This window comes from Salmo salar, chromosome ssa27 (genome assembly GCF_905237065.1).
Source record: "Salmo salar chromosome ssa27, Ssal_v3.1, whole genome shotgun sequence".
Lineage (NCBI taxonomy): Eukaryota > Metazoa > Chordata > Actinopteri > Salmoniformes > Salmonidae > Salmo > Salmo salar.
The window spans coordinates 20,400,842-20,422,278 of NC_059468.1; the positions used below are offsets into that span (position 1 = coordinate 20,400,842).

Here is a 21,437-nt window from a genome sequence, read left to right on the forward strand (position 1 = left end):
ATTTACCGCGTTCATACATTTTTTTATGTAGTTATTACACATTGATTACACTATCACTCATATGTCACAACGATTCATCGATACGTATGCTATGATGCTGGTAAAGTTGTCTCATGCACCTACAGTGCTGGTCATAAGAAAAAAGCTAGCCAGGTCATGGATGCAAACAATGTTCTTCCCCCAAAACATAGCAAAACGACATCTGTTTCAGCTAGATAACTACATAGCTAGCTGTCATCTAAAATAACTCTAATTAATTTACAAGATAATCAAATAAGAACTAACGGTGGTCGAACCAATCTATGTGAAGCTAGCCACAATAAGGATTAGCCACAATAGTGGACTTTGTGGTTAGCCTTCAGAAAAAAAGTATGGCATAATGCTACTATTTGTATTCATTTGCATCACTGTCAATGACATACTTTTATTTTGAAGGCAAACCGCAAATTCCACTATTGTGCCTAATCCTTATTGTGGCTAGCTTACAACACATAACCCGGTCTGGTCGAGCCTCACTAGCCAGATGAACCTAGCTGGCTGCTTATATCATTAGCTTTGGGCAACAGGGTTAAGTAGCTGGCTAGCTAATAACTTTAATGAACTGAAGTTCAATTTCAATAGGCGAACAACAACAAATCGTGTGCGCTAGGTTAGGAATGCGGTGTTGCACGTGTAGCGCAACATTTTACGTGGCGTCATTACGTCATGTTATATGTATGTTATATGCATACCTATGTTATATAGGTATGCACGATAGCTTTGACATCGTTTTTTAACATCGGGGTTAAACTAGACATCGGCAAATACCGATGTTGGCATTTTTAGCTAATATTGGCCGATTCCAATATGTTCACCGATATATCGTGCATCCCTACTAGAGACACTATGTAATCGTGATGACCTGAGAGACTATTAAGTTGAGTAGCACTGTAATTCATTAATCATATGCTTACTGCACAACAGTGTAACAACTGATGTTCCAGGATTGGTAAACACTGTTGATGAATATAATTCTAATATATACAAGCAGACACAGCACCATTCAAAAACTGGAGTTTGATACTCCTGGTATTGGATATCACTGAAAAAGAATGTCTCACACATTCACACCTGAACCGCACCTGTATTTGCCAAGGTAGAGTACATGATCAGCGAATATTTTCAATGTACAGGCTACAATATGGGGAACTCATGCTTGGTAATAACTACATGTATATACGACTTGCATCCTTGGCACAATTCATTTGTATTATATTCTACTCAATCCATAGGCTTCATTGATGCCATTCAGAGTGTCTTGAAGTCAATACAACCGGCTATGATAGCTGAGAGGTCCATAGCTAGGTTCATAGCCTGGTAGCTAATATTGACACAATAATATTGACATGTAACAGTCATGTGTGTTACAGTCATTTTCTGCAATTTCTTGGGGATTCATGTTTCTATCAATCAATAGCCCTTTTTACATCAGCAGATGTCACAAAGTGATATTCAGAAACCCAGCCTAAAACCCCAAACAGCAAGCAATGCAGATGTAGAAGCATGGTGGCTAGGAAAAACTCTCTAGAAAGGTAGGAACCTAGGAAGAAACCTAGATAGGAACCAATCTCTGACGGGTGGCCAGTGCTCTTCTGGCTGTGCCGGGTGGAGATTATAACAGTACATGGCCAAGATGTTGAAACGTTCATAGATGACCAGCAGGGTCAAATAATGATAATCACAGTGGTTGTAGGGGGTGCAACAGGTCAGCACCTCAGGAGTAAATGTCAGTTGGTTTTTCATAGCCGAGCATTCAGAGTTTGAGACAGCAGGTGCGGTAGAGAGAGAGAGAGAGAGTAGAAAGCAGCAGGTCTGGGACGAGGTAGCATGTCCGGTGAACAGGTCAGGGTTCCATAGCCGCAGGCAGAACAGTTGAAACTGGAGCAGCAGAACAACCAGGTGGACTGGGGACAGCCAGGAGTCATCAGGCCAGGTAGTCCTGAGGCATGGTCCTAGGGCTCAGGTCCTCCGGGAGGGGAGGGAGCGGGAGAGAGAGAATTAGAGGGAGCATACTTAAATTCACACAGGACACCAGATAAGACAGGAGAATAACACTAGATATAACAGACTAACCCTAGCCCCCCAACACAAACTATTGCAGCATAGATACTGGAGGTTGAGACCAGAGGGGTTGGGAGACATTGTGGCTCCATCCGACAATACCCCCGGACAGGGCCAACCAGGCAGGATATAACCCCACCCACTTTGCCAAAGCACAGCCCCCACACCACTAGAGGGATATCCGCAGACCACCAACTTACTACCCTGAGACAAGGCTGAGTATAGCCCACGAAGATTACCTCCACCGTACAAGCCAGAGGGTGCGTCGACCTGGACAGGAAGATCACGTCAGTGACTCAACCCACTCAAGTGACGCACCCCTCCTAGGGACGGCATGGAAGAGCACAAGTATGCCAGTGACTCAGCCCCCGTAATAGGGTCAGAGAGGGCAACCGGCCAGGCCGACACAGGAAGAGCGATTCGTCGCTCCAGTGCCTTTCCGTTCACCTTCACACCCCTGGGCCAGACTACACACAATCATAGGACCTACTGAAGAGATGAGTCTTCAGTAAAGACTTAAAGGTCGAGACAGAGTCTGCGTCTCTCACATGGATTAACAAACCATTCCATAAAAATGTAGCTCTATAGGAGAAAGCCCTGCCTCCAATGATTAACCGGTGGAAGCAATTTAAACCACTGTTCTTAACTAATACCAAACTTCTTAGGGTCCATACACAGATCGGCTACCTAGCTAGCTACACATCCATAGGCATACAAGGAATTTTTTCCTCCACAACACAATAAACAAGAAAATAGTTAGTTAGCTACGTTGCTTCAGCTGCATTGCACGGCAAATATCAGCAAGGGAAGCTAACAAAATTGTACATTCAATTTGCAGTAAATGCTTTAGCTATATTATTTACATCCACTGTTTCACAAGACAACAGCCTGGTTTGCTGGTTTTCTGAGGAGTCTCCAAAACAACAATTTCATTACAATTTCATACTCATGTCAAATTGGCCATAAAGCTAGCTAGCTAAATTGCATGATTCGTTATGACGTTATAATTACTTACATTTGCTTCCATCCTAGTATTTTTGTCAGCCATCTTGGATGAAGAAAGTCTCCAGCGTTGGGTCGCACAGCATCAAATTCATCATGGAAACCACTCGATATGATTGGTCATCGCCCATCGTTCGCTGCTGGTGATTTGCATAAAGTTGGGAAATGCTGAACTTTTCCACCGCCTCCCACTCAACGTTCGCGCCGCCCAACGGTCCCCCACGCACTCCGCTTCTAACCGCTTTCCTTTCATTGAAAATTAATGGGAAGTGGTGTTTCACTGTGCGGTGCCGCCCCTACTGTACAAGGGCCGTTACCTGCATATTATGAGAACAATTAATCCACACTCCATTTCCCCAGGGGGCAGCAGCAACCGTGTCCAGATGCTGAGCCTGGTTGTTAGGCACATTAGGTGCTGCCAATTAAGTGAGGCTGCTGGTTGGTTTGGTGGCCATGAGGGCTTTCATTTTGAATCTTTAGTTTAGGCATGCCTGTTTGCATTTTTATTTTTGCATATATGGTTTCCGTCACTATGTGAACCTAATAATCCATTTGGGCTGGCCGACCCAAAGGATTTAAGACAGAGCTGACCCTAGACCTAAGGTTGCTGTCTCCCTGGACACATGTACATTCAACACCTGGTCGCATATGCTGATTTCACACATTTTTTTTTACATTTTTACATTTTAGTCATTTAGCAGACGCTCTTATCCAGAGCGACTTACAGTAGTGAATGCATACATTTCAATTCATATACTTTTTTTCCCCCCCATACTGGCCTCCCGTGGGAATCGAACCCACAACCCTGGCGTTGCAAACACCATTGCAAACACCATGCTCTACCAACTGAGCCACAGGGAGGCTGCACACATTCATTCAGGTTACAAATCATGTAACTAGGCCTAAGACCCCTATACTTAGCAAGTGCAAAAATATTAGTAGGCTAGTTATTGGTTTCGTAACGCCTCTCTAACCCTCCTCACCCAGCTTGACCTGGCTATGTAAGTGTGTGATTTTGTGGATTGTGTGTGAAGGTAAAAAAGTAAAGATGAAGGCTTTCTCCACCCATTAATTATTCAACCCCTCCCCGTCCGTCCATCCATCCATCCATCCCTGGGTGTGTGTGTGTGTGTGTGTGTGTGTGTGTGTGTGTGTGTGTCTCCCTCACTGGACCATGCTCCCTGAAGCGCTTAAACGCACTTCAGCAGGCCAGAGTCAGATCTAGGATACTTTTTCTTACAGATACTTAATCACACTTTATTGAGCTTGCCTGGCGCAACGGAACCAACGGAATATATCCCAAAAGTCCACACCCAAGTGTGTCCATCTGGCACACAAGGCAAGCTCAATGAAACGCTCAAAGTAATAGAAAGAAAACAAACACTATTTGAGCCCAGGTGTGCAGCAGAGCAGCCCACTGCATCCCAGGCGGGTCACTTCAGACTCTCCTCACTGCAGAGGTTGCATCAGTACACTCCGTATTATACAAGTAGTACGTGTTTATTTATTTCTTTCCTTTAATTCGACTGGGAGTCATGCTGAGACCAAGCCCACTGGGCACACATGTCAATTCAGCATCTATTCAATTTCTTTTAAATTACGTTGATTCAACAAGTGTGTGCCCAGTGGGATAAGTCTCTTTCACCGATGAGCCCTGTATTCACATCAATACATGTAAGGTCTGGACTAGAGGTCAACCGATTAATCGGCATGGCCGATTAATTAGAGCTGATTACAAGTTTTCATAACAAATCGGTAATCGGCATTTTTGGATGCCGATTATGGCCGATTACATTGCACTCCATGAGGAGACTGCGTGGCAGGCTGACCACCTGTTACGAGAGTGCAGCAAGGAGCCAAGGTTGCTAGCTAGCAATAAACTTATCTTATAAAAAAACAATGAATCTTAACATAATCACTAGTTAACTACACATGGTTGATGATATTACTAGTTTAACTAGCTTGTCCTGCGTTGCATATAATCAATGCTGTGCCTGTTAAGTTATCATCGAATCACTGCCTACTTTGACAAACGGGTGATGATTTAACAAGCGCATTCGCGAAAAATGCACTGTCGTTGCACCAATGTACCTAACCATAAACATCAATGCCTTTCTTTAAAATCAATACACAAGTATATTTTTTTAAACCTGCATATTTAGTTAAGATAATTTCATGATAGCAGGCAACACTTCTCTTGCGTTCTGTGCAAGCAGTCAGGGTACATACAGCAGTTTGGGCCGGCTGGCTCATTGCGAACTGCGTGAAGACCATTTCTTCCTAACAAAGATCGTAATTAATTTGCCAGAATTTTACATAATTATGACTTAACATTGAAGGTTGTGTAATGTAACAGCAATATTTAGACTTTGGGATGCCACCCGTTAGATAAAATACGGAACGGTTCCGTATTTCACTGAAAGAATAAACGTTTTGTTTTTGAAATGATAGTTTCCGGATTTGACCATATTAGACCATATTAATGACCTAAGGCTTGTATTTCTGTATGTTTATTATATTATAATTAAGTCTATGATTTGATATTTGATAGAGCAGTCTGACTGAGTGGTGGTAGGCAGCAGCAGGCTCATAAGCATTCATTCAAACTGCACTTTCCTGCGTTTGCCAGCAGCTCTACGTAATGCTTGAAGCACAGCGCTGTTTATGACTTCAAGCCTATCAGCTCCCGAGATAAGGCTGGCAATACCATAGTGCCTATAAGAACATCAATAGTCAGGTAAATGGTAAATGAAAATACAAATGGTATAGAGAGAAATAGTCCTATAAATCCTATAATAACTCCAACCTATAACTTTTTAACTGGGAATATTGAAGACTCATGTTAAAAGGAACCACCAGCTTTCATATGTTCTCATGTTCTGAGCAAGGAACTTAAACGTTAGCTTTTTACATGGCACATATTGCACTTTTACCTTTTTCTCTAACACTGTGTTTTTGCATGATTTAAACCAAATTGAACATGTTTCATAATTTATTTGAGACTAAATTGATTTTATTTATGAGTTATATTAAGTAAAAATAAAAGTGTTCAAATCAGTATTGTTGTAATTATCATTATTACACACATATATATACATACACATATATATATATATATACATACATAAATCAGCCGATTAAATCGGTAGCGGCTTTTTTTGGTCCTCCAATAATCGGTATAATCGGTCGACCACTAGTCTGGACACACACACACAAAGCGCATTAACGTATGCACATACACACGCATGCAAACACACACTTCAGCTAAGAAAGTAGACACAGACCCAGTCATATCCACACACTCAGATGGCTCACTATGGGAAAGGACTTACCTGTTAGTAGAGGGAGAGGAGAGGAAAGGAGGGGTCCATTCACATAAAAAGAGAAAAATTATATTAGTAACAATGCAACTACAAGGCCAATCTGCTATCTACTACTGTACATGTTACATAGCTGTTTTAATAAGTAGCTAACAGTATGGCGCTAATTCAGAATGGGGCAAAGCCAGCGGGACAGAGTTCTGTCATAACTTGCAAAGTCAAGCTCAATTATTTATTTCTAAGGACTTTGATCTCTGATAGAATTGCTGGGTACACAATGACAAAGATTGAGTCCCAAAGGGCAAACTATTGCCTACAGCACATACTGCATTACTTTGGCCAGGGACCAAATGGCAACATATTGCCTATAGTACAGTACATACTGCATTACAGTACATATGTACTGTAGGCAATAGGTTGCCATTTGGTCCCTGGTCAAAGTAATGCAGTATGTACTGTAGGCAGTACAATCCGTCAGCAACTACAAAATGTTGACAGGACATTGGATGCCAAACCAATCCGTCAGCCACTACAACATTTTGACAGGACATTGGATGGCAAACCAATCCGTCAGCCACTACAAAATGTTGATAGGACATTGGATGCCAAACCAATCCGTCAGCCACTACAAAATGTTGATAGGACATTGGATGGCACTACAGACTATCACATGCATATAATGAAGGCCAATATGTTTTTCTCAATCCACTGCTTGAAGGGAAGGTCCGGATTTAAGGAATGGGGACGATTTAAGAAATGGTACCCTAATCCCTACATTGTGCACCTAGGGCCCTGGTCAAAAGGGAATATAGGGAATATGGTGCGATTTGAGACGCAGCCGGGAATCCAGGGAGTTCACATTAGGATAACAGATAGCAGACTGGAGGACATCAACATTTACCCTCCAGTGATTCAGACCCTCAGCCTCAACAACATGTTGTTTTCTTCTCCTCCGTCACTTATTTTCTTCCTTCATATCAGGGCACATCATTTGATTGGTTAAATGCCCCCTTCAAATCTAATTACCTTGATGTGGCCTAATCTTTCTGTCTTTCATTCTACCTGTCTGACAACTTCTCTGAGGACATAGAAAAACAGAGCCTTTCTCTTTGTATGGGAGACCCAAGTAATCAGTCAGGTATACAGGGGTTTGCGTAGCCTGGTTCCAGATCTCTTTGTGCTGTCTTGTCAACTAGTGACGTGCAGATCGCTTAGAACAAGTCTTTTTACTGACTCGAGAGTCATTGTTCATTCGAGCCGAGTGACTCATTCATTTTAGTCGTTTATTTGACCCGCTGGCCGCAATACACACAGCCGGATTAATACACGCTCCTCCAGCTAAGGAGGCTGCAGAGATGTGCTCCGACCACCAACTGTCTATCACGTGCACGCTGGAAAATAGCTCAACTAAAAACATATAGCCTACAGCCAGCATCTGCTTAACAAGCTCCAACTCTAGAACGAATCGTTTTGTGAGGGCTGCTGCAGTTCGCAAACGCTATTGTGCTAATCTCCCTCGCTGCAGTCAAGCAATTGCATTCCACCAAGAGTTGTTCACAATCTAGCCCAGCTGTTACCACAAATAGATCTTGTTTCAAAGGTGTGTATGACTAGCAATCCCAAATGTACATTGTTTGAAGCACACTCGAAGCACAATTCTCAGTCACAAATGACACCTCCAATAAGCCCCCTACGGTGAACGGACCTGGATCTATGTGTACTGTATAGCCAGAGATATAACTTATGGGCCCTGGGGCTCTGGTCAAAAGTTTTGTGCTTTATACAATGCCTTCGGAAAGTTTTCAGACACCTTGACTTTTGGCACATTTTGTAACGTTACTCCCTTATTCCAAAATGGATTAAATAAATAAAAATCCTCATCAATCTACACACAGTACCCGTAATGACAAAGTGAAAACCGGTTTTTATAAATTTTAGCAAATTTATAAAATAAATAAACAGAAATACCTTATTTTTTAATGTAAGTATTCAGACCCTTCGCTATAAGACTCGAAATTGAGCTCAGGTGCATCCTGTTTCCATTGATCATCTTTGAGATGATTCTACAACTTGACTGGAGTCCACCTGTGGTAAATTCAATTGATTGGACATGATTTGGAAAGGTACACACCTGTCTATATAAGATACCACAGTTGACAGTGCATGTCAGAGCAAAAACCAAGCCATGAGGTCGAAGGAATTGTCTGTAGAGCTCAGAGACAGGATTGTGTTGAGGCACAGATCTGGGGAAGGGTACCAAAAAATGTCTGAAGCATTGAAGGTCCTTCATCATTCTTAAATGGAAGAACCTTCCAGAAGGACAACCATCTCTGCAGCACTCCACCAATCCACCAATCAGGCCTTTATGGTAGAGTGGCCAGACGGAAGCCACTCCTCAGTAAAAGGCACATGACAGCCCGCTTGGAGTTTGCCAAAAGCCACCTAAAGACTTTCAGACCATGAGAAACAAGATTCTCTCTTCTGATGAAACCAAGATGGACCTCTTTGGCCTGAATGCCAAGTGTCATGTCTGGAGGAAACCTGACACCATCCCTACGGTGAAGCATGGTGGTGACAGCATCATGTTGTGGGGATGTTGTTCAGCAGCAGGGCCTGGGAGACTAGTCAGGATCGGGGGAAAGATGAACGGAACAAAGTACAGAGAGATACTTGATGAAAACCTGCGCTCAGGATCTCAGACTGGGGCGAAGGTTCACCTTCCAACAGGACAACGACCCTAAGCACACAGCCAAGAAAACGCAGGAGTGGCTTCGGGACAAGTCTCTGAATGTCCTTGAGTGGCCCAGCCAGAGCCCAGACTTGAACCCGATCGACCATCTCTGGAGAGACCTGAAAATAGCTGTAAAGCGACACTCCCCATCCAACCTGACACAGCTTGAGAGGATCTGCAGAGCAGAATGGGAGAAACTCCCCAAATACAGGTGTGCCAAGCTTGTAGCGTCCTACCCAATAAGACTCCAGGCTGTAATCTCATCCAAAGGTACTTCAACAAAGTACTGAGTAAAGAGACTGAATACTTATGTTAATGTGACATTTCAGTTGTTGTTTTTGCTTTGTCATTATGGGGTATGGTGTGTAGATTGATGAGAGAAAAAAAACAATTTAAGAAATTATAGAATAAGGCTGTAACGTAACAAAATGTGGAAAAAGTTAAGTGTCTAGATACTTTCTGAATGCACTGTATGCCCAGTAACCATCAATAGTAAAGGTAATAGGAACACTGATAGTCAATAGGAACACTGATACCAAGACATAATGGAATAACAGGCGTGACCATCTTTCTGCCAGCGTACAGGCTTGACCATCTTTCTGCCAGCGTACAGGCGTGACCATCTTTCTGCCAGCGTACAGGCGTGACCATCTTTCTGCCAGCGTACAGGCGTGACCATCTTTCTGCCAGCGTACAGGCTTGACCATCTTTCTGCCAGCGTACAGGCTTGACCATCTTTCTGCCAGCGTACAGGCTTGACCATCTTTCTGCCTGCGTACAGGCTTGACCATCTTTCTGCCAGCGTACAGGCTTGACCATCTTTCTGCCAGCGTACAGGCTTGACCATCTTTCTGCCAGCGTACAGGCTTGACCATCTTTCTGCCAGCGTACAGGCTTGACCATCTTTCTGCCAGCGTACAGGCTTGACCATCTTTCTGCCAGCGTACAGGCTTCGTAGTTTTTCAATGAACACTGCACGCTAACACTTTGCCAACTGCTCTGAAAGGCCCAACTGAGGTCAAGTAGTTCGTTCCAAGACAAATTCATCTCTTCCAAATCCATCTCCGCTTGACTGTTTTCTTTCATTTGTCATCTGCTGAGAAATGTTAACTATGAAATGTGAAATATGTAAATAAGGAGAATCAATCCCACATGATTTATCCTAGATTATGACATCCTTGTACCAGAGGCTTCATGAAACCTAGATTTTTTTGAGGGCCCACTGATGGCCAAATGTCATATATTTGAGGGAATTATGCATAAAGGAAACAACATCTTCAAGCAGCTTATATTTCCAGTGGATAAATCTTGAATTGGCATGCATGATGCCCAAGCCTGATACCATTTTAAGTCCCAAATGGCACCCTTTTCTCTACATAGTGCACTTAAGGAATAGGCTTCCATTTGGGATGCAAACCAAGTGTATCAGTTCTAGACTAGTGGCCCGTTCATATGAAGCATCATAAGTGTCTGTATTCTAAGTGTTGGCCTGGCTGTGACGTCCTGTGAAGTCATTGTGGTGAAGAAGTGGCTAGGTACTTTGGCATAACGGCTTCTGACTGTGGAGGGGGTTGAGCAGCGGCCAATTACAAGCAGCTCTCTCACGATGAAGTGCTTTTTTTGCTTCTCTTTCTCTCTATCAATTTATCTCCCTCTCTCTATTACTCTCTCTATCTTTGATGCTCACTCTTACTCAATCACACTATCAGTATCCACAATGTGTTGGTTGTTGCCACTCCGATGAAGTGTTTATGTCCTGAGCAGATAGAAAGGAGGGAGGGAGAGCCAGAGAGAGAGAGAGAGAGAGACAACAGAACGGCACCCTTTTCCTCTCCACCAGGAAGCTGGCCCAGTGTACAGGACGGGAGTTTGTGTGTGGAAGTAGTATCCCTGCTGATTATAATGGAAGCAATCAGTGAATGTCAAACAACCAGCTAGCGCTGAACACACACAATCACTCACTCTCTCCCTCTTTCTTTCTGTCAGTCTCTCTCTCTCAACACAGGACTCTAAAACATCTCCAAGTACGTCTAAGACTACCCATGCAGTACATACACACATAGATGGGGATTTTTTAATTACTTTACTTAGATTGACGCCCAGATTTTTCACCTAGTCAGCTCTGGGATTCAAACTAGCGACATTCCTTTTCCTGGCCCAATGCTCTTAACCTCTAGACTACCTTACCACCAACTCCCTTAAAACATACAGAAGCAAAGTTTGGACACACCTGCTCATTCAAGGGTTTTTCTTTGTTTTTACTATTTTCTACATTGTAGAATAATAGTGAAGATATCAAAACTATGAAATAACACATATGGAATCATGTAGTAACCAAAAAAAGTGTTAAACAAATCAAAATATATTTTATATTTGAGATTCTTCAAAGTAGCCACCCTTTGTCTAGATGACAGCTTGGCATTCTCTCAACCAGCTTCATGAGGTAGTCACCTTACACCTTAACAGGTGTGCCTTGTTAAAAGTTAATTTGTGGAATTTCTTTCCTTCTTATTAATGCGTTTGTGCCAGTCAGTTGTGTTGTAACAAGTTACGGTTAGTATCCATCATTACTTTAAGACATGAAGGTTAGTCAATACGGAACATTTCAAGAACTTTTAAAGTTTCTTCAAGTGCAGTCGCAAAAACCATCAAGCGCTATGATGAAACTGGCTCTCATGAGGACCGCCACAGGAAAGGAAGACCCAGAGTTACCACTGCTGCAGAGGATAGGTTCATTAGAGTCATCAGCCTCAGAAATTGCAGCCCAAATAAATGCTTCACAGAGTAAAAGACATCTCAACATCAACAGTTCAGAGGAGACTGCGTGAATCAGGCCTTCATGGTCGAATTGCTGCTAAGAAACCACTACTAAAGGACACCAATAAGAAGAAGAGACTTGCTTGGGCCAAGAAACACGAGCAATGGACATTTGGTCTGATGAGTCCAATTTTTTTTATTTTTGGTTCCAACCGCTGTGTCTTTGTGAGACGCAGAGTAGGTGAACGGATGATCTCACCATGTGTGGTTCTAACCGTGAAGCACAGAGGAGGTGGTGTGATAGTGTCACCAGCAAAGCACCGCCACACCGTCAGTGATTTATTTAGAATTCAAGGCACACTTAACCAGCATGGCTACCACAGCATTCTACAGCGAAACGCCATCACATCTGGTTTGCGCTTAGTGGGACTATAATTTGTTTTTCAACAGGACAATGACCCAAAACACACCTCCAGGCTGTGTAAGGGCTATTTGACCAAGAAGGAGAGTGATGGAGTGCTGCATCAGATTAACTAAGCTCCACAATCACCCAGCCTCAACCCAATTGAGATGTTTTGGGATGAGTTGGACCGCAGAGTGCAGTATGTGTCCCTCAGGACATTTTAATGCATTCATCTCAGAGTACAGTATGTGTCCCTCAGGACATTTTAATGCATTCATCTCAGAGTACAGTATGTGCAACGTGCATAGCAGACCTGGGTTCAATCCTCATTTGAGATCTTTCAAATACACTGAGAGTTTGTGTGTTTTTGGGGTTGCAAGAAGGGCAGTGCTTACTATTTTTGGACTATTCTACTGGGGAAAGGGAAAGGAGGGATACCTAGTCATTTGAATGCATTCAACTGAAATGTGTCATGTGAAATGTGTCATGTTTCGCATTTAACCCAACCCCTCAATCAGAGAGGTGCAGGGGACTGCCTTAATAAACATCATCGAAGCCCTGGGAGGAGTTGTTGTTGGGGTTAACTGCCTTGCTCAAGGGCAATACAGCTATTTTTTTCACCTTGCCTGCTCAGGGATTCAAACCAGTGACCTTTCGGTTACTGGCCCTACGCTCTTAACCACCAGGCTACCTGCCACCCTTAAATTGTGCTACCTGTGTTACTTTGTACCAGGAAAACTCCAAGTACAGCTTAAGTATTTTAAATTAGTTAAAATAGTATTCAAACCCAGGTCTGCAATTTTCAGAATAGGTAGCCAAGCATTGCAGAAAGAGAGCTCTTCCAGACAGCATTGACCACTGTTGTTGCAAGGAGCTTTACGGTCTCTACACTCATTGGTTACAAAACAGTTGCTTCTGACAGCTGCGAGTAGAACCCGGTCAGCCAATCAGTTTACTGCACCCTGCAGTTCATCCAGCCAATGAGCAGATGGAATTTAGCTCAGAGTTCCATTTTATACTGTAGTATGGAGTCCATTGCTGTATCCCAAATGGCACCCTATTCCCTATGGACAAAAGTAGTACACTATATGTGGAATAGGATGCCATTTGGGATGCAGCCAAGTGTTTTTGGACACCCACAGAAACTGCTGAACAGCAAAAACTCTAGAGCTGTATAATAGCAAATGGCTGCACAGTAAATCAAGAATAGTTGAAATCACAAAAAAAAAAAACTCCCAGTAAAGTCAATTTAACCCAATTTATCTTAACCCTCAAGAGAGTGATACACTCCCTGTAGTTCAATGTTGTATTGGTAAGCAACTCCAGTGTATATTTGGCCTTGTGTTTTAGGTTAACCTGTTGGGTCTAGGGGGCAGCATTTGCACGTCTGGATAAAAAAAATGTACCCGATTTAATCTGGTTACTAATCCTACCCAGTAACTACAATATGCATATACTTATTATATATGGATAGAAAACACTCTAAAGTTTCCAAAACTGTTTGAATGGTGTCTGTGAGTATAACAGAACTCATTTGGCAGGCAAAACCCTGAGACATTTTCTGACAGGAAGTGGATACCTGATGTGTTGTATTGACTTTAAACCTATCCCATTGAAAAACACAGGGGTTTAGGAATATTTTGGCACTTCCTATTGCTTCCACTAGATGTCACCAGCCTTTACAAAGTGTTTTGAGTCTTCTGGAGGGAGATCTGACCGAACAAGAGCCATGGAACGATGATGTCCCATTAGACACCTGGCGCGCTACTTCATGTTGGGTACCCTCGTTCCAATACGTTATAAAAGAGTATGCATTCGTCCACCTTGAATATTATTCATGTTCTGGTTAAAAAGGCCCTAATGATTTATGCTATACAACGTTTGACATGTTTGAACGAACGGAAATATATTTTTTCCCCCTCGTTCATGACGAGAAGTCCGGCTGGCTTACATCATGTGCTAACGAGACGGAGATTTTTGGACATAAATGATGAGCTTTTTTGAACAAAACTACATTCGTTATGGACCTGTGATACCTGGAAGTGACATCTGATGAAGAGAATCAAAGGTAATGGATTATTTACATAGTATTTTCGATTTTAGATCTCCCCAACATGACGTCTAGTCTGTATCGCAACGCGTATTTTTCTGGGCACAGTGCTCAGATTATTGCAAAGTGTGATTTCCCAGTAAGGTTATTTTTAAATCTGGCAAGTTGATTGCGTTCAAAAGATGTAAATCTATAATTCTTTAAATGACAATATAATATTTTACCAATGTTTTCTAATTTTAATTATTTAATTTGTGACGCTGACTTGACTGCCGGTTATTGGAGGGAAACGATTTCCTCAACATCAATGCCATAGTAAAACGCTGTTTTTGGATATAAATATCAACTTGATAGAACTAAAAATGCATGCATTGTCTAACATAATGTCCTAGGAGTGTCATCTGATGGAGATTGTAAAAGGTTAGTGCATCATTTTAGCTGGTTTTATGGTTTTGGTGACCCTGTCTTTGACTTGACAAAACATTACACACAACTCTTGTAAATGTACTGTCCTAACATACTCTAAATTTATGCTTTCGCCGTAAAACCTTTTTGAAATCGTAAAACGTGGTTAGATTAAGGAGATGTTTATCTTTCAAATGGTGTAACATAGTTGTATTTTTGAAAAATTTGAATTTTGACATTTATTTGGATTCAAATTTGCCGCTCTTGAAATGCACCTGCTGTTGATGGAGTGCACCACGGGTGGCACGCTAGCGTCCCACCTAGCCCCAAGAGGTTAATGTCCTGCTGAAATGTGAATGTGTCTCCCAGTGTCCATTGGAAAGGAGAATTAACCTGGATATGCCCCAAACATAATGATTTGCATTCAGGACATAAAGGTCATTTATTTGCCAAATTTGTTGTAGTTTTACTTCAGTGCCTTATTGCAAAAAGGCATATTTTTTATTATGTACAGGCTTCCTTCTTTTCAGTCTGTAATTTAGGTTAGTATTGTGGAGTAACTACATCCTCAGTTTTCTCCTATCATAGCCATTCAACTCTGTAACTGTTTTAAAGTCACCATTGGCCTCATGGTGAAATTCCCGAGCGGTTTCCTTCCTCTCCGGCTACTTAGGTAGGAAGGACACCTGTATCTTTGAAGTGACTGGGTGTATTGATACACCATCCAAAGTGTAATTAATAACTTTACCATGTTCAAAGGGATATTCAATGTCTGCTTATTTTTATTTGACCCATCTACCAAAAGGTGCCCTTCTTGACAAGGCATTGGAAAACCTCCCTGGTCTTTGTGGTTGAATCTGTGTTGGAAATTCACTGCTTGACTGAAGGACGTTCCAGATAATTATATATGTGAGGGGTACAGAGATGAGGTAGTCATTAAAAAAATATTTTAAACACTATTATTGCACACAAAGTGTGTCCATGCAACTTACATACACCTTACACGGAACCCAAACCGACTGCGCGCGTGCACCATCATGCATAAATGTATTTTGTCCCCCTACACCAAACGTGATCATGACACGCAGGTTAAAATGTCAAAACAAACTCTGAACCAATGACATTAATTTGGGGACAGGTCGAAAAGCATTAAACATTTACGGCAATTTAGCTAGTTAGCTTGCACTTGCTAGCTATTTTGTCCTATTTAGCTAGCTTGTTGTTGCTAGCTAATTCGTCCTGGGATATAAAAATTGAGTTGTTATTTTACCTGAAATGCACAAGGTCCTCTACTCCGACAATTAATCCACACATAAAACGGCCAACCGAATCGTTTCCAGTCATCTCTCCTGCTTCCAGGCTTTTTCATCTTTGAACTTATATGGTCATTGGCATCTAAACTTTCATAGTATTACAACACCGACCGGCAACACAGTTCGTCTTTCAATCACCCACGTGGGTATAACCAATGAGGAGATGGCACGTGGGTACCTGCTTCTATAAACCAACGAGGAGATGGGAGAGGTAGGACTTGCACCGCGATCTGCGTCAGAAATAGAAAGGAGTTCTATTTTAGCCCTTGGCAACGCAGACGCTCGTTGGCGTGCGCGAGCAGTGTGGGTGCAATAATTGAATAACATACATTTCTAAATTTATTTTGCAACGCTCACGTCGCGGTATTGGTCAGCCTATTAGCAAATACATTTAAACTCAGTTTTTCACAATTCCTGACATTTAATCCTAGTAAAAATTCCCTGTCTTAGGTAAGGTAGAATCACCACTTTATTTTAAGAATGTGAAATAGTAGAGAGAAAGATTTGTTTCAGCTTTTATTTCTTTCATCACATTCCCAGTGGGTCAGAAGTTTACATACACTCAATTAGAATTTGGTAGCATTGCCATTAAATTGTTTAACTTGGGTCAAACGTTTCGGGTAGCCTTCCACAAGCTTCCCACAATAAGTTGGGTGAATTTTGGCCCATTCCTCCTGACAGAGCTGGTGTAACAGAGTCAGGTTTGTAGGCCTCCTTGCTCGCACACGCCTTTTCAGTTCTGCCCACAAATCTTCTATTGGATTGAGGTCGGAGCTTTGAGTTGACCACTCCAATATAGAGGTCGACCGATTAAATCGGAATGGCCAACTAATTAGGGCCGATTTCAAGTTTTCATAAATCTCGGAAATTTGAATTTTTGGCCACCTTTATTTAACTAGGCAAGTCAGATTAAGAACACATTCTTATTTTCAATGACGGCCTAGGAACAGGGGTTAACTGCCTTGTTCGGGGGGGGATTTGTTTTTGCAACCTTCCGGTTACTAGTCCAACGCTCTTACCACCAGCCTTACATTGAACTCCACGAGGAGCCTGCATGGCAGGCTGACTATCTGTTACGCGAGGGCAGCAAGAAGCCAAGGTAAGTTGCTAGCTAGCATTAAACTTATCTTATAAAAGAGGATCAATCTTAACATAATCACCAGTTAACTACACATGGTTGATGATATTACTAGTTTATCTAACGTGTCCTGCATTGCATATAATCGATGCGGTGCCTGTTAATTTCTCATCGAATCACAGCCTACTTCGACAAACGGGTGACGATTTAACAAGCAAATTTGCAAAAAAAGCACTGTCATTGCACCAATGTACCTAACCATAAACATCAATGCCTTTCTTTAAAATCAATACACAAGTATATATTTTTAAACCTGCATATTTAGTTAATATTGCCTGCTAACATGAATTTGTGTCACTTCTCTTGCGTTCCGTGCAAGCAGTCAGGGTATATACAGCAGTTTGGGCCGCCTGGCTCATTGCGAACTGTGTGAAGTCCATTTATTCCTAACAAAGGCCGTAATTAATTTGCCAGAATTGTACATAATTATGACATAACATTGAAGGTTGTATGTAACAGGAATATTTAGACTTAGGGATGCCACCCATTAGATAAAATACGGAACGGTTCCGTATTTCACTGAAAGAATAAACGTTTCGTTTTCGAAATGATAGTTTCCGGATTCGACCATAAACCTGTTGGGGCTAGGGGGCAGTATTTGCACGGCCGGATAAAAAAAAACGTTTCCGGATTCGACCATAAACCTGTTGGGGCTAGGGGGCAGTATTTGCACGGCCGGATAAAAAAAACGTACCCGATTTAATCTGGTTACTACTCCTGCCCAGTAACTAGAATATGCATATAATTAGTAGATTTGGATAGAAAACACTAAAGTTTCTAAAACTGTTTGAATGGTGTCTGTGAGTATAACAGAACTCATATGGCAGGCCAAAACCTGAGAAGATTCCATGCTGGAAGTGGAAATCTGATTTGTGGAATCACCTTCAACACTTTGCCTATGAAACACACCGTGAGTTAGGATTCATTTAGCACTTCCTAAGGCTTCCACTAGATATCAACAGTCTTTACAAAGTGGTTTGAGTCTTCTCCGGTAAAAACTGACCGAACGAGAGGCTTGGAAAGTTGGTCATAGGGGGAGGGCCATTACCCGGGCGCCCATAGAGGGTACCCATGACGCGGGCGCCCATGGGTACCCTCTCATTCCGAAACGTTTAGTAAGACAATGCAATCGTCCGCCTTGAATATTATTGAAGCTCTGATTGAAAAAGGCCCTAAAGATTTATGTTATACAACGTTTGAAGGAACGTAAATATATATTTTTTGCACATTCGTGACGACAAGTCCCGCGCGCTTCAGTACATTATGAGTAGCCTTCGGAACGCGCTAACAAGAACGAGCTATTGGGACGTAAATTATTAACTTTTTCGAACAAAACTACATTTGTTGTGGACCTGGGATCCCTGGAAGTGCCTTCTGATGAAGATAGTCAAAGGTAAGGGAATATTTACAATAGTATATTTGATTTTAGATGGTTCCAAGATGGCGCTAACCTGTATCTCCTAGCCTATTTTTCTTAGCATAGCACCTCGTTTATTGCGAAGTGTGATTTCCCAGTAACGTTATTTTTAAATCTGGCAATGTGGTTGCATTCACGAGATGTTAATCTATAATTCTTTGAATGACAATATTACATTTTAACAATGTTTTCGAATAGTAATTTTGTAAATTGTAGCGCTGATTCACCGGAAGCATTTGAGGGAAAATATTTTCTGAACGTCACGCGCCGATGTAAAATGCTGTTTTTATATATAAATATGAACTTTATCGAACAACAAATGCATGTATTGTGTAATATGATGTCCTAGGAGTGTCATCTGATGAAGATTGACAAAGGTTAATGCTGCATTTAGCTGTGTTTTGGGTATTTGTGATGCATGCTAGTTGCTTTGAAAATGGCAGTGTGATTATTTTTGGCAGGGTACTCTCCTAACATAATCTAATGTTTTGCTTTTGCTGTAAAGCCTTTTTGAAATCGGACAACGTGGTTCGATTCAGGAGAGGTGTATCTATAAAATGGTGTAAAATAGTCATAGGTTTGAGAAATTGAAGTTATAGCATTTATGAGGTATTTGTATTTCGCGCGACGCGCTTCCACTGGCTGTTGACTAGGGTGGGACGCAAGCGTCCCAGGTTCCCAGACAGGTTAATGACCAAAGGCTCATATTTGTGTGTTATGTTATAATTCAAGTCTATGATTTGATATTTGATAGAGCAGTCTGAGTGAGCAATGGTAGGCACCAGCGGGCTCGTAAGCATTCATTCAAACAGCACCTTCGTGCGTTTTGCCAGCAGCTCTTCGCAAGCATTGCGCAGTTTATGACTTCAAGCCTATCAACCCCCGAGATTAGGCTGGTGTAACCCATGTGAAATGGCTAGCTAGTTAGCGGGTGCGCGCTAATAGCGTTTCAAACGTCACTCGCTCTGAGACTTGGGAGTGGTTGTTCCCCTTGCTCTACATGGGTAACGCTGCTTCAAGGGTGGCTGTTGTCCATGTGTTCCTGGTTCAAAACCAGGTTGAAGCGAGGAGAGGGACGGAAGCTATACTGTTACACTGGCAATACTAAAGTGCCTATAAGAACATCCAATAGTCAAAGGTATATGAAATACAAATCGTATAGAGAGAAATAGTCCTATAATTCCTATAACAAACAACCTAAAACTTCTTACCTGGGAATATTGAAGACTCATGTTACAAGGAACCACCAGCTTTCATATGTTCATGATCTGAGCAAGGAACTTAAATGTTAGCTTTTTAACATGGCACATATTGCACTTTTACTTTCTTCTCCAACACTTTGTTTTTGCATTATTTAAACCAAATTGAACATGTTTCATTATTTATTTGAGGCTAAATTGATTTTATTGATGTATTATATTAAAGTTAAAATAAGTGTTCATTCAGTATTGTTGTAATTGTCATTGTTGTAATTGCCACAACTTTGGAAGTATGCTTGGGGTCATTGTCCATTTGGAAGACCCATTTGCGACCAAGCTTGAACTTCCTGACTGATGTCTTGAGATGTTGCTTCCATATATCCATATAATTTTCCTCCTCATGATGCCATCTATTTTGTGAAGTGCACTAGTCCCTCCTGCAGCAAAGCACCCCCACAGCATGATGCTGCCACCCCCATGCTTCACGGTTGGGATGGTGTTCTTCGACTTGCAAGCCTCCCCATTTTCCTCCAAACATAACAATGGTCATTATGGCCAAACAGTTATATTTTTGTTTCATCAGACCAGAGGACATTTCTCCAAAAAGTACGATCTTCGTCCCCATGTGCAGTTGCAAACCGTAATCTGGCTTTTTTATGGCGGTTTTGGAGCAGTGGCTTCTTCCTTGCTGAGCGGCCTTTCAGGTTATGTCAATATAGGACTCGTTTTACTGTGGATATAGATACTTTTGTACCCGTTTCCTCCAGCATCTTCACAAGGTCCTTTGCTGCTGTTCTGGGATTGATTTGCACTTTTCACACCGAAGTTCGTTCATCTCTAGAAGACAGAACGCGTCTCCTTCCTGAGCAGTATGACGGCTGCGTGGTCCCATGGTGTTTATACTTGCGTACTATTGTTTGTACAGATGAATGTGGTACCTTCAGGCGTTTGTAAATTGCTCCCAAGGATGAACCAGACTTGTAGAGGTCTACATTTTTTTCTGTCTTGGCTGATTTCTTTTGATTTTCCCATGATGTGAAGCAAAGATACACTGAGTTTGAAGGTTGGCCTTGAAATACATCCACAGGTACACCTCCAATTGACTCAAATTACGTCAATTAGCCTATCAGAAGCTTCTAAAGCCATGACATCATTTTCTGGAATTTTCCAAGCTGTTTAAAGGCACAGTCAACTTATGTATTTAAACTTCTGACCCACTGGAATTGTGATACAGTGAATTATAAGTGAAATAATCTGTCTGTAAACAATTGTTGGAAAAATTACAAGGGGTGTGTGTGAATACTTTCTGAAGCGCGAAACAGGTCTTACCAGTTCATTTAACAAGGCCTCGCCTCAATACAGATGTAGGATTTTAATTTGAGCCAGTTGGCTACAGCATAATTTTTGTTGTTGTTGCAGCAACAGGAAATGTGAATCATTAAGTGGATTATAATTAATTAACATTTTTGTAGGGGCCGATAAATTTTCCCTTAGGAAAAATATAAGTCAGAAATTTGAAAGTGGAAATTACAAACATCAGAAGGTTTTTTAAACCTCACACTACAAGTTTTACATTTCCTGCAACAGGGTCATCAAATTAAG

The 21,437-nt window shown here is 41.7% G+C and overlaps 1 protein-coding gene across 8 annotated transcripts in view; it reads right to left on the reverse strand.

Moving 5' to 3' along the window:
• Window positions 1-21,437, reverse strand: part of LOC106588669 (thyroid hormone receptor beta) — a 138,521-nt gene that overhangs the window by 106,662 nt on the left and 10,422 nt on the right. For 2 of the 8 annotated variants that reach the window (XM_045709452.1, XM_045709453.1), the window contains exon 1: window positions 6,435-6,647. The exons of the other annotated variants lie outside the window; for them this stretch is intronic. The gene's annotated coding sequence lies outside the window, so the exon portion shown is untranslated. Of the gene's footprint in view, window positions 1-6,434; window positions 6,648-21,437 lie in introns of those variants that run through there. 8 annotated transcript variants of the gene reach the window in all.